At 40.6% G+C, this 16,446-nt stretch overlaps 1 protein-coding gene and 1 long non-coding RNA gene across 3 annotated transcripts in view; one reads left to right on the top strand and one right to left on the bottom strand.

The window, feature by feature from the left end:
* LOC132380091 (uncharacterized) overlaps positions 1-11,924 on the top strand; it is a 42,427-nt gene extending 30,503 nt beyond the window's left edge. The window contains exons 4-5 of the long non-coding RNA XR_009507638.1: positions 11,147-11,245; positions 11,340-11,924. This is a non-coding gene — a long non-coding RNA (uncharacterized LOC132380091). The remainder of the gene's footprint in view (positions 1-11,146; positions 11,246-11,339) is intronic.
* stx8 (syntaxin 8) overlaps positions 1-16,446 on the bottom strand; it is a 192,335-nt gene that overhangs the window by 75,709 nt on the left and 100,180 nt on the right. The gene's annotated exons all lie outside the window — the stretch shown is intronic.

The following is a 16,446-nucleotide window of genomic DNA, read 5'->3' as shown; positions in this document are numbered from 1 at the left end:
TATTTTGTCTGGAACCCTATCACCGTGGATGACCCTACCAGGAGCTAAGCTCCAGACAGCATGAGATCGCAGGAACTTATAAGCCTCAGAGAAGTCTTGACTAGTTTTGAGTGACGTTGTCGCGTTGTGTTTGAGGTTGTTCACACTTGGCTGCCTGTAAACACAATATTGCGGTCAATCACTTCTAGGAATGATATCATGAATAGATGCAACTGCCATAAGTAGAATATTGAGGACAAGGTCAAGTAGGTGGTGTCCTTTCTGATGATGTGCTCTCTACCTACTGCAGATCTAATCTGGCAGTGGTGTCCTTTGGGATTTGACCAGCTTGAAGAGTGCAAGTTCTATTGAGCCATTCCTGGTAATGGATATTGAATTGCTCTTTCCATTCTGTCCAAGAACAAATTCCAGTGTTTCTTCCAAGTGTTATTCATGATGTGGGAGCCTGAACCATCAGTTTAAGTACGATGGTAGATGGTAATCACAGGCAAGCTTCTCTGTCCACGTTAGACTTGATGACATGACACTTCATGGCGTCTGAAGGTACGCCTGCAGTTTCGCAGGACTATACCCACCCTCCTGCATCTTGTCCAGCCACCAACTCTGCTGGATTTGTCCCACTTGCGGGACAGGACGTGCCAAGGAATTGTGATGGAGTAGACTACAAGATTGTCCATTTAGCACGATACCTCAAACTTGATTACGTCAGACTGTTGGTTCATGAATCAGATTTAACAATTTAGGCACTAGTACCCAGAAACCTGTGAGAAGATCTTTGCAAAGACCAATTAGGGTAAGAACAATTTGATCTTCAATTCTGGTGTCCATGCCTGGTGAACCATCTGGCTTTTTAAAAAAAAATTCTGTAATGGTTATGTTACAATGAGTGATTTATTAAGCTTGTTCAGAGGGCATGTAAAAGTCAACCTTATTTATACAGGCCTAGTCACACTTAAGCCAAACCAAGTAAGAGTGGCAGATTCCCTCCCCCAACGTACATTCATGTATACATGGCTTTATGACAATCCTGTCGTTTCATGGTCATCTATCCTAAGACTAGAGTTTTCTTTAAATTCCAGAGCATTAACTGAATTTAATTCCACAGCTGTTATGAGGGATTTTTAACTTGCATTGCTGGATTGTTAGTCAAGTTTTATGTATGACCAGCAAATTAACTGTTTGGCACCAACAAATAAAACAGCTTCATTCTGACCAATGTTTTGATCACAACATCCAACAGACCCAAAGATCAAAATGTTTGTATAATCATTTATGTTTACTCTTTCACTGTCCCAACTTTTAAAAGAAAATTATTTAGTTCTATACATCACAATGTCATCTCTGCCACTGGGAAACTCGAAGCACACTACTCATAGAACACAGAATACAGAAAAGAACAGTGCAGGAACAGGCCCTTCAACCCACAATATCATGCTGATCCAATTGTGTTAGTAATCAAGTGGCCAACCTAACAAATCCCCTCTGCCTACACCTGAAACCCTGCCAGTTCCTCAGCTGTTCACTCATCTGTACTATCATCCCATTCCTTTCCTGACTAGCACACGACACTAGAAGTAATCCAAACATTACTACCTTCAGTCTCTTTCCTAACTCCTTATACTCACTGCGCAAGATCTCTTCCCCCTTTCTAGCAATTATCACTGGTGCCAATGTAACACCACAACTTCTGGCTGCTCACGATCCACCTTGAGAATATTCTTCAGCTGCTCTGAGATAACATGGACCCTACACCATCCAACATGCAGATTAGAAACATAGAAAATCTACAGCACAATACAGGCTCTTTCGCCCACAAAGCTGTGCCGCACATGTCCTGAGCATAGAAGTTACCTAGGGTTACCCACAGCCCTCTTTTTCTCCATGTAACTTTCCAGGAGTCTCTCAAAAGACCCTATTGTATCCGCCTCCACCACTGTCGCCAGCAGCCCATTTCACGCACTCACCACTCTCTGCGTAAAAAAAAATTACCCCTAACATCTCCTCTGTACCTGCTTCCAAGCACCTTAAAACTGTGCCGTCTCGTGCTAGCCATTTCAGCCCTGGGAAAAAGCCTCTGAATGTCCACATGATCAATGGCTTTCATCATCTTATACACCTCTATCAGGTCACCTCTCATCCTCCGTCGTTCCAAGGAAAATAGGCCGGGTTCACTTAACCTATTTTCATAAGGCATGCTCCCCAATCCAGGCAACATCCTTGTAATTCTCCTCTGCACCCTTTCTATGGTTTCCACGTCCTTCCTGCATGAGTAGGCCAGTACTGAGCACAGTACTCCAAGTGGGGTCTGACCAGGGTCCTATATAGCTGTAACATTACCTCTCAGCTGCTAAACTCAATCTCACAACTGATGAAGGTCAATACACCGTATGCCTTCTTATCCACAGAGTCAACCTGCGCAGTAGCCTTGAGTGTCCTATGGACTCGGACCCCAAGATCCCTCTGATCCTCCACACTGCCAAGTACCATTAATACCATTAATACTATATTCTATCATCATATTTGACATACCAAATGAACCAATTCACACTTATCAGGATTGAACTCCATCTGCCACTTCTCAGCCCAGTTTTGCATCCTATCAATGTCTCACTGTGACAGCCCTCCACACTATCCACAACACCCCCAGCCTTTGTGTCATCAGCAAATTTACTAACCCATCCCTCCACTTTCTTCATCCAGGTCATTTATAAAAATCACTAAGAGGAGTGGTCCCAGAACAGATCCCTGACGCACACCACTGGTCACCGACCGCCATGCAGAATATGACCCATCTACAACCACTCTGCTTCTGTGGGCAAACCAGTTCTGGATCCACAAAGCAACGTCCCCTTGGATCCCATGCCTCCTTACTTACTCAATACGCCTTGCATGGGGTACCTTGTCAAATGCCTTGCTGAAATCCATAAGCACTACATCTACTGCTCTACCTTCATCAATGTGTTTAGTCACATCCTCAAAAAATTCAATCAGGCTCAAAAGTCATGACCTGCATTTCACAAAGCCATGCTGACTATTCCCAATCATGTTATGCCTCTTCAAATGTTCAATTATCCTGCCTCTCAGGATCTTCTCCACCAACATACCAACCACTGAGGTAAGACTCACTGGTCTATAATTTCCTGGGCTATCTCTACTCCCTTCCTTGAATAATGGAACAACACCCGCAACCTTCCAATCCTCCAGAACCTCTCCCCGTCCCCATTGATGATGTAAAGATCATCACCAAAGGTTCACCAACCTCCCCCCTCACCTCCCACGGTAGCCCGGGGTACATCTCATCTGATCCCAGTGACTTATCCAACTTGATGCTTTCCAAAAACTCTAGCACATCCTTTTTCTTAATATCTACATGTTCAAACTTTTCAGTCTGCTGTAAGTCATCCCTACAATCGCCAGAATCCTTTTCCATAGTCAATACTGAAGCAAAGTACTCTTTAAGTCCCTCTGCTATCTCCTCTGGTTCTATACACACTTTTCCCACTGTCACACTTGATTGGTCCTATTCTCTCAAATTTTATCCTCTTGGTCTTCACATACTTGTAGAATGCCTTGTGTTTTTCCTTAATCCTGTCCGCCAAGGCCTTCTCATGGTCCCTTCTGGCTCTCCTAATTTCTTTCTTAAGCTCCTTCCTGCTAGCCTTATAATTCTCTAGATCTCTATCATTACCTAGTTTTTTGAACTTTTCATGAGCTCTTCTTGCCTGGATTTACAACAGTCTTTGTACACCATGGTTCCTGTACCCTACCATCCTTTCCGTCTCATTGTAACGTACTTAAGCAGAACTCCTCGCAAATAACCCCTGAATATTTTCCATATTTCTTCCGTACATTTCCCTGAGAACAGCTGTTCCCAACTTATGCCTCCAAGTTCCTGCATGATAGTCTCATATTTCCCCTTACTCCAATTAAACACTTTTCTAACTTGTCTGTTCCTATCTCTCACCAATGCTATTGTAAAGGAGATAGAATTATGATCACTATCTCCAAAATGCTCTCCCACTGAGAGATATGATACCTGACCAGGTTCATTTCCCAATACCAGATCAAGTACAGCCTCCCCTCTTGTAGGCTTATCTACATATTGTGTCAAGAAACCTTCTTGAACACAGCTAACAAACTCCACCCCATCTAAACCCCTCACTCTAGGCACATGCCAATTGATATTGAGGAAATTAAAATCTCCCACCACAACAACCCTGTTATTATTACACCTTTCCAGAATCTGTCTCCCTTTCTGTTCCGCTATGTCCCTGTTGCTATTGGGTGGTCTATAAAAAACACCCAGTGGAGTCATTGACCGCTTCCTGTTCCTAACTTCCACCCACAGAGTTTCTATAGACAATCCCTCCATGTCTTCTTCCTTTTCTGCAGCTGTGACACAATCTCTGATCAACTGTGCCATTTCACTACTTCTTTTGCTTCCCTCCCTATCCTTTTTGAAACATCTAAAGCCTGGCACTCGAAGTAACCATTCCTGTCCCTGAGCCATCCAAGTCTCTGTAGTGGCCACAACATCATAGCTCCAAGTACTGAACCACATTCTAAGCTCATCTGCTTTGTTCATAATACTCACTACATTAAAATAGACACATCTCAAACCATCTGTCTGAGCGCATCCCTTCTCTATCACCTGCCTATCCTCCCTCTTGTACTGTCTCCAAACTTTCTCTATTTGTGAACCAACCATCTCTTCACCAGTCTCATCAGTTTGGTTCCCACCCTCCAGCATCCGAGTTTAAACTCTTGCCAATAGCCTTAGCAAACCTCCCCGCCAGGATATTGGTCTCCCTGGGATTCAAGCACAACCTGTCCTTTTTGTATAGGTCACTCCTGCTCCTTCAGATTCAGAAATCCGAATCACTGCCACCTGCTCCTCCAAGATTACACAAAGCACTGGAGGAGCTCAGTAGATCTGGTGGCATTCATGCAAGGAAATGTACTGTTGATGTTTTGGGTTGAGACCTTTCAGCTGCATGATGAAGCACAGAAGAAGAGTCTTGACCCAAAACACTGAGTTGCCTGTTTTCGTCCATTGATGCTGCCTGACTCACTGAGTTCCTCCAATGCTTTGACTGTGGCTCCAGATTTCTAGCATTTGTAGTCTCTTTGTCTCCAGTTCTGCAGATCACGTGCGTTAGCAGGATGGCCATGTATGCTAAAGATTACTTTTTTCTGCTCTTCCCTACATTGTATCTCACCCCTGTGGCAGCCTTTTATGTGGCTGGCATTTGGTAAGTACTGTATGGGCAAGGTTCTTCAGAGATTGATAATGTTCTTTTGCCCAGTGCAGCAGTTGCAATTATTTCCTCCAATTCCTATTGAGAATTATCTGTCCCAGGACTTACTGCTTCCTTGCTGGTAGAAATAATAACAGCATAATTTCAATAGATATAACCAATTTCACAACTTTTCAAAGGGCCCTGACCTGGGCCTGATATTCAAGATAATGACTTTCAGTAAACCTCAATGGGCCCAATCGATTTTTAGGCATATACATTTCTATGAATGAGCTTGATAAGGAGAAAAGACCGAGGATACATCAGCATCCTACTACCTATTGTATTACTACCTATTGACCTACTGTACTTATGACCTGAAAGTACCTTTAATTAAGTCAATTACTAATTTTCATGAAAAGTAACATCCCTTGGAATGGTTGGTAGAAAATCAGAGACAGACATATCATGAAAAAAGTTATCAAATATTTCTTCATGAACAGTTGGAAGAACAATAGAAAAGTCTTTGTTCAGTTAGTAATTTAAGTGAGCAACCGAACTTTGTAAGGCAGGAGTAAACACAGAGATAAAATGAAGGCAAGTAGGTACAATTACAACCCAAATCAATCATAACATAGTCTCAAGAAACTCACAAGACAATTTCTGCTCGTATACAAGTTTGCATAGAAGTCAACATTTGCCAGGATGGAAAATAAACATTAACTAAACCATAGCAAAGGAAATTTCTGCACTTCTAGAAAATAGACATCATTTCTTCTTGAAATAGAGCATTCTTTGCTGAGTAAAAAAAATGGGTGTTACCAACTCACATCTTTTCCACAGAAAATCTGGAAGAAATACTCTGAGATCTCCAAATAATATGTCATCTCCTCAACACAAACAAAATGCTGGAGGCACTCATCAGGCCAGGCAGCATCTACATCGACGTTTTGGGCTGAGACTCCTCGACAGGACCTGCCAAGCCCAAAAAGTCAACTCTACTTTTTTTCATCGATGCTGCCTAGCCTGCTGAGTTCCTCCAGCATTTTGTCTGTGTTGTTTGAATTTCCAGCATCTGCAGATTTTCTCTTGTTTGTGACAAGCAATTGCCTTCTTGGTCCTCTCTCCTTGTGTTGAAGAAGTGTCTGCTGCCAAAAATCTTCCGTTCAAGAAGGTGCCGAGCGGCTGTCTCAGTCGAGGCTGTGGCTCAGACTTAGTTGCTCTTTCAAGTTTGCAGGGATGGTTTTGGAGATAAAGAGGGGAGTTAGGAGTAAGGATAAGATTTAGGAACAAGGATATGGGGAGTTAGAGGTTAGGACAGAGTCCAGGCCTCTGCTCCGTGCTCAAAGGCCAGTGACAACTTGAACAATGTGGGGCTGGTAAGTGCAGTCAACAAAGACCAGCAAGGACAAGAAATGGTTCCACACCCCACTCCCAGGTCAGCAAGTCCCCCATAAGATCAGGGGGAAATCGGAGATTCGTGCGGGCAGGAGGTAAACCCTTAGGTAGGGAAGTCGGTGAGTCTGAAGTTTGTAGACTGAAGTTTGAGGTCCTATCATCAGCGAGCCCAGAGTTCAAGGCCTGGAGTTCAGGGTCCTGTCATCGGCAAGTGCTGGAGTCGATACAAAGATTGAAACCCAATTAAAACCTGAAGGCTGACTAATTGCCCAGAAATTGACGCCCATTGGCCAAAGCCCTACTTCTGCAGCAAGTCTGCAGGTCCAAAGTGGAAGTCAGAGGCTAATGTCCTGGGGCGGTGGGTGTGGGGGGGGGGGGGGGGGGGAGTGTTGGAGGAGTGTGTATAATACATTGAACTTTTGAATTTAATGATATCTTGGGAGCTCATTCATATCTATGGGCATCTATAAGTCGGTTGCTCACACCCTGGAGATGACCTGCATATTGATTTACAAAGAAGACATTGGCAGCAAAGATAGGTACAAAAAGTTAGGTAAGTATTTTGAAAGTGATGAGACATACTGTTATTTAGGAAGGTATGTAGTGTAGTCTTTGCAGAAGGAAAAAGGTTGCTGCACAGAATGGGTTGAGTCCTGGAGCACAAATGGTGCAAGCTAGAACCTGGAACCAGAGAAAGTTGTAGACATAGGATAGAACATTGGAATAGAAAGACCAACAGAACGGAAAGAGAGTTTGGAAGTCAATGTGCTCTGGTGACTGGAAAGCAGTCAAGACTGCTGAATTTCAACAGTTCTCATGTTATACTATTTCAGTCAATTTTATATGAGCAGACAAATGAACCAGACCACCCATATGATTAACAGAAGTTGATATTTTTATCTTAAAAGCACACTTACAAAATAATTGTGTTAACCACAATAAATTACCACCAATCATTACAAAATCTAGTTTTTCCAATAACTGCTAATATTTTGCATTAAGTGTTGTGCTCTTAAAATATCTTGAGAGAGGCTTCTGATGAGGAATTCCTCGCCAAAGCCTCAAAATAATTCAAAACTTGTTTTTTGCGGATTTCCTGGTTTCTTACCAAGAAAGCAATGATAATGTAAAGCTTTTTGAATCCCAAGGTGTCTCCTAGGAATAGGAAAAGTAAAATTTAATTACAGAAAATCCCCAAATCATCAAGAACTCCAAAAGCATAATGCTTTAATTTACCATTTAGCCAATAATAACCATTTAGTTAAGGAAAATTAGAACAAATGTCAGTCACAGGAAACTTAAATTTCATGGAATCTTATTTCTGTATATCTCAAAATATTTTGCAGTAACACTTTATTTCCCAGATAAATTCAACTTTAGTCATTTTATATATGCCAAAGGTCACTTGGGCTTTAATTTGGAGATGTTTTTGGAGGAAAAAGGATGAACAATAAAGCATTGTTATCTACAGAATGACTGAGAGCCATAGGCTGCCCAGCTTCCGCCATAGCTTAATGGATAAAGGCAACATATGGGACTAGGCGGGGTGCAGTTATGTGCTATACCACAGAGGGAGGGAGGCCCCCAACCCATTACTTGCACTCAGTTGAGTTATCTCAGCCTAAGCAGAGGAATAAAGGGCAAGGGCTCCTGGTCCAGATAGCTATTCAGTTAACTTTGAAGAGGAATGGTTCAGGTATGTAACCCCACATGACTGAAAGCTGAAGAGTTGTAACAGCATGCATATGAGAGAAGAAAGGATAAAGGAGGATCATGAACAGCCATCGAACTGAAGGGAGAGATAAATCATTCTGTAGTTTTGAGTGTAACTTTATTAAACCAAGACTTGTGTCTGCATGTGTAATTAACTTAGCAACAACACCACAAGTCTGAAAATAGAAAATGTTTCAAACATTGAACCTTTAGGCTCACACACTCACACCAAATGCTTTCCTTATGCCACTAAATAGCATAATGAACAGAGTATGTTCACCATTGTGCTTTAAAGTCTGAAGGAACTGATGTGGATATAGGGACTACTGAGCATTTAAGCATGCAACAATAAACTCCGAACAGAAGATCAAATTTTAAAATTTCCAAAGCTCTAGTTAGGTTATATCGTATGGGAGGAACATTTTTAAAAGGTGCCCGTAAAAGCTTTGACCAGATTTCAAAAACAGGCACATAAGGGTGGCTTGCGATTAACTGTTCCACTCACAATTTAATAGGCTGTCATTGTATTTGCCTGGTTGCACTCCTCCATTGGAAAGAAGAGAGTCAGTGAAATGTCTCACTGACTGATTAACATGCCTAACAGAATGAGCACCACATCTGTGGTTGCATTGATTGATTAACATGCCTGAGAAGGCGAGCACTCCACGCATGGCTGTAACTACCAGCCAATGGAAGTGTATTAGAGGATGCCACAAACCATACACGAGGGTGGTCTGCCACACCATCAAGCACAAATGCTCCACTGGCTGTCAACCTAGAAATCAGAGCCAGAGTTCCAATCTCAACTTGCCAGAAACAGCTGGAGTAGGGCCTGAACCCTTCACCTTCAGAAGCAGAGGTGCAAAGTCGGCGGCTCACTCCTATCATCTCCTGGATTACGATGATAGTAAGATGACATGAGTGAAGCTCAGAGCACCACAAGACTTTGTGGTCATGAAGCAGAGATTTGTTTGTAATTCCAGATTTAACTTTTGGCAGAATCTGTATCCAACATTCTCAGTTAAATTATTGTTCAGCTTTAAAATGTATCCCTGATGTCTTTGGAGTAAACCACAAAGAAGACGAAAATGAAATGCAGGCTTTAATTATTAATAGATGCGGCAGAATTGTTATGATTTTAAGATTTAAAGCTAAATTCATACATTTCCAAATGTTTGGTCTGCACAAGTTCAAATCAGGTAGACTGCTTTGAATTCCCCGGTGGGCACAATCAAACCACAGTTGCTATTCATTACGCTTTGAGCTGCCCAAGAACTTTACATGGCCTCTTATAAAGTAACCATGGTTGCTCAGCAACTGGAATATGCAGCAGATCTGGGACTTGTACAGTGTATAGCTTCTAAATAAGAATGAGGAACCCTTACTTGAAATAAAAGACAGCACTATTGAACTCAAACAATCCGCCATGATCAAATCCTGAGCCACCAGTGTAGAGCAAGATGCCACCTTGGTAAAATGAGCTGAAGCCAGGGCTAGGAAAGCTGCCAGAGTATAGGTAAAGAGGGAAATGACATTTATGGCAGTCACTAAACTAGTTGCTCACCATTTTGGATCTAGTATTTTTGTACATAGTCTTCTAAAAGGAACCAGATGCCAACAAGGAAACCGAATGTCATGACAGGGAAATTCACTATTTTTTTTGTTAATTGCTAATAGATTCCTGTGAGGACACTAACAATCCACTGTAAAACTTACTTGTGGAGACAGGGTTGGGATGGGAAAAGAGAACAATGTGGAAGAGTATTACAATTGAAGAATTGTTGTTTGGGGCTCTCCTTGATGTGGATAAATGGGCGAGGAGCAGGAGAGCACGAGGCAAGCCACAGTCAGACAGAGAAACGAGTGGCAATAACAAATGAAATGGTATCCTTTCTCCCCCAGCTGATTAAATCTCTCATCCAGAAAGTTTTGCATTCCTTTAAAAATAAAGATGAACACCTGAATGCAAAAGAAAGAAAAAAAATCACAAATCATGCAAACAAAGACAACAACGATAGTCCGAATCTGAGGACTCTATTTGATTCAGAATGTTGCTGTTTACTTCAATTGTTTCCATGATTTGTTCTCCCCCTCTTTCTCTTCAGATGTTAATCTTTATTTCTATTTTTTCTTCTTTAATTGGGTTCTTTCGGGTTTCTTGCTTTGTGGCTACCTGTGAGCAAACAGATCTCAAAGTTGTATAACTTATACATTCTTTGATCATTAATATACCTTGAATCCTTGCCCCCATCCTGCTGTTTGCCACCCAGAACACATCATAACCCCAGTGGAAACATTTGAGTGCAGCTGAGAACGTGCTGGAGGGCATGTGGAACAGGTGAGATGATGTGATATCAGAGGGAAGGGGCGGAAAGGTGGAGAAAGGTGATGATCAATTACGATCAAGACTGCTAACTTCAGATTTTAAACAAACTAATTTTATTACTAACCTACAGAATCATCGACATTGTGGAAAGAAACAATTGAGGGAGAGAGGCAAGAAAGCTTAAAGAAATAAAAGAGACAGAACATAAACAAAACTTAGAATAATTTAAAATTCTGAGTGCAGACATTGCAATACTTAATACGTATACTGTACAAAATCTACCGATGAAGCAATGCTGGCAAAGTATGAGAGTAAATGAGATTGCAATTTTCTAATTTCCACTTCCAATTGGACACGTGCAAATGCTAGGAACTGCTATCCTACTTATTTCTTCCCCATGATTGGTGCAAAAGCCCCATTGTTATGATTAATGCAAAATTATCACCCATATATTTTTTCCTGTGTTCTCCAGAATGTGATAATCAACAGCTTAGGAAGAAGAAAACAACCCTGTCAACAATAACCAGAAGTCTTTCCACCAGCTTTCATTAAAAGTTAAGGCAATTTAGAAGTATGTATTCATTTCTTCGCATTCAATCTCGTAAGATTTCATTTCCCTTTATTTTATATTACTCAATTCATTTTCACATTTTAATTTTTAACAGGCTACAGGACAGCTTCTTTCTACAAGCCTTTGGACTTCATTGCGCCAGAGTCGTAACACAAAGATTTTTATACCCTCACATTGTGGGACGGATGTAAAATTTAAATAAATTCAAATCAATTAGAGTCCCTTGCCCTCCCCTGCCCCAACAAATGAAAAATATGTTGCAAAGACAAAAGACAAAAGTCTGAATTGTCTAATAGAAACAAATAATGCAGATTTGAAAAGTGTTCAAATCAAAACATGAAAATTGAACAAAAATTCCCAATATAAATAAATATATAATTTGGAGTTTAAAAAGTTTCAAACTTGCAGATATTTCATAAAAACTTATGTAGACTTAGGACGGCTTGCATGAAATCCTTTTTCAACTTTTGGTTTCTCTGTTACAGCTGTGAGAGTATATATTTTAACAACCAACATTCTCTTACTTAGTGCCAAGCGATAGTATACTGACCTTCCTTGCTTGCTTTAGCAGGTCTTTAAGCATGTGATAAGAAAAAAGTAAACACCATGAATAATCCTGCTGTGATTTTTCACAACTTTTTATCCAATTGGAAACTCAGAGATATACTTGATATCCCGATAAGCCAACAAAAGAACAATTCCTTTTGTGTTATAGTTGCCTCATTGGAACTAAACTTCTGTTAAGACAAAGAATGGCATAGTCTATGAATTTTCATAGAACATTCTGCTGGTAAGCAGAACTCCACAATGCAAACTTAAAACACATATGCATCTCTCAGAATGAGCTGGTAGTTATAAAGAAATCCACAGCAATCAAATCACTAAAAAAAGGAATTGGTATTAGAAAAAGCTGTACAACAATATCTGGGTGTTTGAGAGTAAAAGGCAATCATTAACTCTTTCAATAACACATTCAATTAAATAAGACTAAAGTGGCAATAAACTAAAAATATTATAAACTTAAAAGTACTCAAAACCTAATAAATACGTGACATTTAACAGACAGGAGGATCAACAGAACCTGATAAATCTGTGTTACAGCTCAATATAACTGCATTTTAACCACATGGTGATGATGAAAGGCCTGTCAATCAGGATTAAATGGGCTCTTAGGCAAAGAGGTGAACTTTTCCCTTTGACCTTTGCATCAAATGATGTTAACACTATCTTGCTAAACAAGCTGAAGAAGATGATCTTCTTCCAGATGGCAAAGGCCTTTCCACTTGGGATGCACAGTATGAATTCCCAACCACCTTACACAATCCAGTTTCTTGGAACTTAGATGGATTGGGGTAGTATTAGTTCCAGCAACAAGTGATTTAAATCAGTATTAGAAGACTCATGCTCCACGGTCCCCTGGGGGAAATTACCCTGAGTCTGTATGTCCTACCTTGATTTGATAATTGTTAACATTTCCTTTTTAACAGACTATTTTCTGTAGCTCTTTTCTTTTCTCACAGGCACATCAAAGCAGAACTTGAAGAAAACTAGAATGCATTCCCAAGCACATTATTTGCAGAAATTACAAATACTGGTGTAAACTTAAAGATTTTGTTCCCTTTAACCAAATGAGAGAAAGAAGCATGCAATGAATTACAATTAGCAACTCTTCCTACCTACCACAAGAACTTCAGCTCTGAAGAGGAAAAGCAGCAATAATTGCAAAAGAGATAATGAGCAAGTCTTGCAGGGAAATACCAACAGTTCCACATGGAACTGCCAGTTTTCGGCACACAAACTGCTAGCAAGGTTGGGATTTCCGCTCATGGGTATACAAATACGGGTGCCAAATCTGTTAGCAGTTTTTCAACTGTGATATCTTGCTGTGTTCCGATAAGGGGTGGGTGACAAATTTGTGCCAAGTCCCTGACACTTAGGTGAAGGATCCACTTGAAGAATGTCGGGCTTGCATTCTACTGATTAAAGAAAGTTTTAACAATTTTTTATACTATACTTTTTATACCGCCTCAGAGTCTTTAGATCTTTTAAAAATGTTTGAAGTACTTCAATGCTTTTATTCTATTTTAAAAAATACTTCTGAAGCTTTGTTTCATTGCTTGATTACTTTTTAAACAGATTTTGAGATCAGGCCAAAGCAGGTGGTAGGGCTTAGCCACCTGTCAACATTTTCATGGGTGCCTCTTGTTCTGAGACCCTGAAATCATTCCTCAATCACTCCAGCCCTCCCCCTCGCCTTATGATTGCATTAACAAATGTTAGGTTCTCATTATCCGGGACATGTCCTCTTTTCTCATTCTACCATTAGGGAGAAGTTACAAGAGCCTGAAGATCCAAACTCAACACTTTTTAAGAGCAACCTCTCCTCTTCTGCCATCAGATTTCTGAATGGTTCATGAACACTACCTCGCCATGCCTCTTTTGTGCTTTTTTTTAAGATTGTAAGGTATAGTCATTTTTATGTCTCGTTCGGTACTGCCACCACAAAACAACAAATTTCACAACACATGTTGGTGATAATAAACTTTTTTTTAGATCTATAAAGAGCAAAAGTGAGGCAAGAGTAGAAATTGAACCACTAGGAAATAATGCTGGAGAAGGAGCAATGGGAGACAAAGTAATGCTGGATGAACTTAATTAGTATTTTGTGTCAGTCTTCACTGTGGAACATCAGGGGTGTAAGTAACTGCAGCTGCTATTACTAGCGAGAAGGTGAAAGCTCTGAGGTAGATAAAGTCAGCTGGACCAGTTGGACTACAACCCAGAGTTCTGAAAGGGGTAGCAGAAGAGATTGTGGAGCCATTAGTCATGATCTTTCAAGAATGACTAGATTCCGAACGGTCCCGGAGGACTCGAAAATTACAAACATCACTCTACTCTTTAAGGCAGGGAGGGAGGCAAAAGATAGGAAATTTTAGGCATGATTTCAGTGGCTGCTAAGATGCTGTCAATGAATAAGGATGAAGTATTGCTGTATTTGGAGGCACATGGTAAAATTGACCAAGACAGCATGGTTTCCTTAAGGGGAAATCCTGCCTGACACATCTACTGGAATTCTTTGAGGAAGTAACAGGAGAGATAGACAAAGGAGAGCCAGTGGATGCTGCTTACTTGGATTTTCAGGCCTCTGACAAGGTGTCACAAATGAGGCAGCTAAACAAGATAAGAGCCCATGGTATTACAGGAAAGATACCAGCATGGAGAGTAGTTTTGCTGACTGGCAGGAGGCAAAGAGTGGGAATAAAGGGAGCCTTTTCTGGTTGAATAGTGATGTTCTGCAGGGATTGGTGTTGGGACGATGTCTTTTCGTGTTATATGTCAATGACCTGGATGATGGAATTGTTGGCTTTGTGGTCAGGTTTGCAGATAGGTGGAGTGACAGGTAGTGTTGAAAAAACAGGGAGTCTGCAGAAGGATTTAGACAGATTAGGAGAATGGATGAACAAGTGGCAGATGGAATATAGAGAAAGGAAGTGTATGGTCATGCACTTTGGTAGAAGAAATAAAGACACAGACTATTTCTAAAACAGAAAATTCTGAAATCAGAGCTGCAGAAGAACTTGGGAGTCTTTGTGCAGGATTCCCTAAAGGTTAACTTGTAGGTTGAGTCAGTGATAAGGAAGGCAAATGCAATGTTAGCACTCAATCTGATAAGACTAGAACACAAAAGGAAAGATGTAACGCTGAGGATTTATAAGGCACTGGTCGGACCACGTTTGGAGTATAGTGAGCAGTTTTGGCCCCCTTATCTAAGAAAGGATGCTCTGCCGTTGGAGAGGTTTCTGTAGAGCTTCACAAGAATGACGGAAATGAAAGGGTTAACATGTGAGGAGCATTTAAAGGCTCTGAGCCTGTACTGACTGGAGTTTAGCAATATGAGGTGGGGGGGGGGGCAGGGGAGAGAAGGAGGTAATGTAATTAAAACCTGTCAATTTTGAAAGGCCCAGTTAGAGTGGATATGGAGAGAACGTTTCCTATAGAGGCGGAGTCCAGGACCAGAGGGCACAACCTAACAATACAAAGACAACCTTTAGAATAGAAATGAGGAGGAATATTTTCAGCCAGAGAGGTGTGAATCTTGCCACAGATGGCAGTAGAGGCCAAATCATTGAATATATTTAAAGCAGAGCTTGATAGGGTCTTGCTTAGTAAGGGTGTCAAAGATTACTGGGAGAAGGCAGGAGAATGGGGTTGAGAGGGACAATAAAGCAGCCATGATGGATTGACAGAGCAGTCTTGATGGGCTGAATGGCCTAATTCTTCTCTAGATCCCATGGTCTTCTGATTCTGATTCTGCTGAAGCATTGGGCCACACCATTAGAGGTGGTGCTTCCTGGCACTTTTCATAAGTTGCAGACTACTTTTCACTATCTCAAAAGTGTGATTGTAAATTAAGATTTTGTTAATATTGCTTAAGAATAATTCAAAAGCCTTAGCTAAGAATCGAGACCATGCAAACAATATGGTCAAAACATTTTGAATGCCGGCAAGAAGGCATTTTTCAGAATTATGGTTAATAAACAACTTTGGTTGCTTTGAGAACCACATTCTACCCAAGTAAACAATTCAGTGCACCCTCTTACACTGAATGTAGTTAGTGTAATTTTTTTTTAAAATGCCGCAATAATGCCAAGTTTCTATGTTTCCACTTCATTTCCCTTCATATAATCAGAAGATATATCCTAGTCATTCCAAACTTCCAGGAGGGTATTTCATACAACCTGGCTTGGTTAAGCTCTTACATTTGCATTACTATGAATGCAAAATCTCTTTGTCAGTGATCCAACAACTTGCAATATACGTAATTGCAGGCCAAAGTCATCAGGAACTGTAAACTTTGCAGAACCACAAAGCCTGTTTTTATTTTATTATTAAGGCTTAATAAATATTTGAATAATTAGCTGGCAGAATGCATTAAATTCATCTGGGATTGTAGAAAGCCGAGTTGTTTTTCATGCATGGCCATAGTTTGGTTTAGCACTTAAAATTTTCAGAACCATAACAAACAATGTCGTAACCTACAATAAATGTTTTTGACCTAGGGAATTAAATTTCCTCAAAGCTGCACTACAATTTTAAAATTAATTCCCAGTGCAGTCCAGATGAGAAATCACAAATGTTTTGATGGATAAGGAGTTCTGCAGTTTAAATGTTATCAACCAGATAATGGGATTAATACAACC

This window comes from Hypanus sabinus, chromosome 23 (genome assembly GCF_030144855.1).
Source record: "Hypanus sabinus isolate sHypSab1 chromosome 23, sHypSab1.hap1, whole genome shotgun sequence".
Taxonomy (NCBI): domain Eukaryota; kingdom Metazoa; phylum Chordata; class Chondrichthyes; order Myliobatiformes; family Dasyatidae; genus Hypanus; species Hypanus sabinus.
Note: the sequence above shows the minus strand (reverse complement) of the source record. Positions and strands in the feature narration are given on the sequence as shown.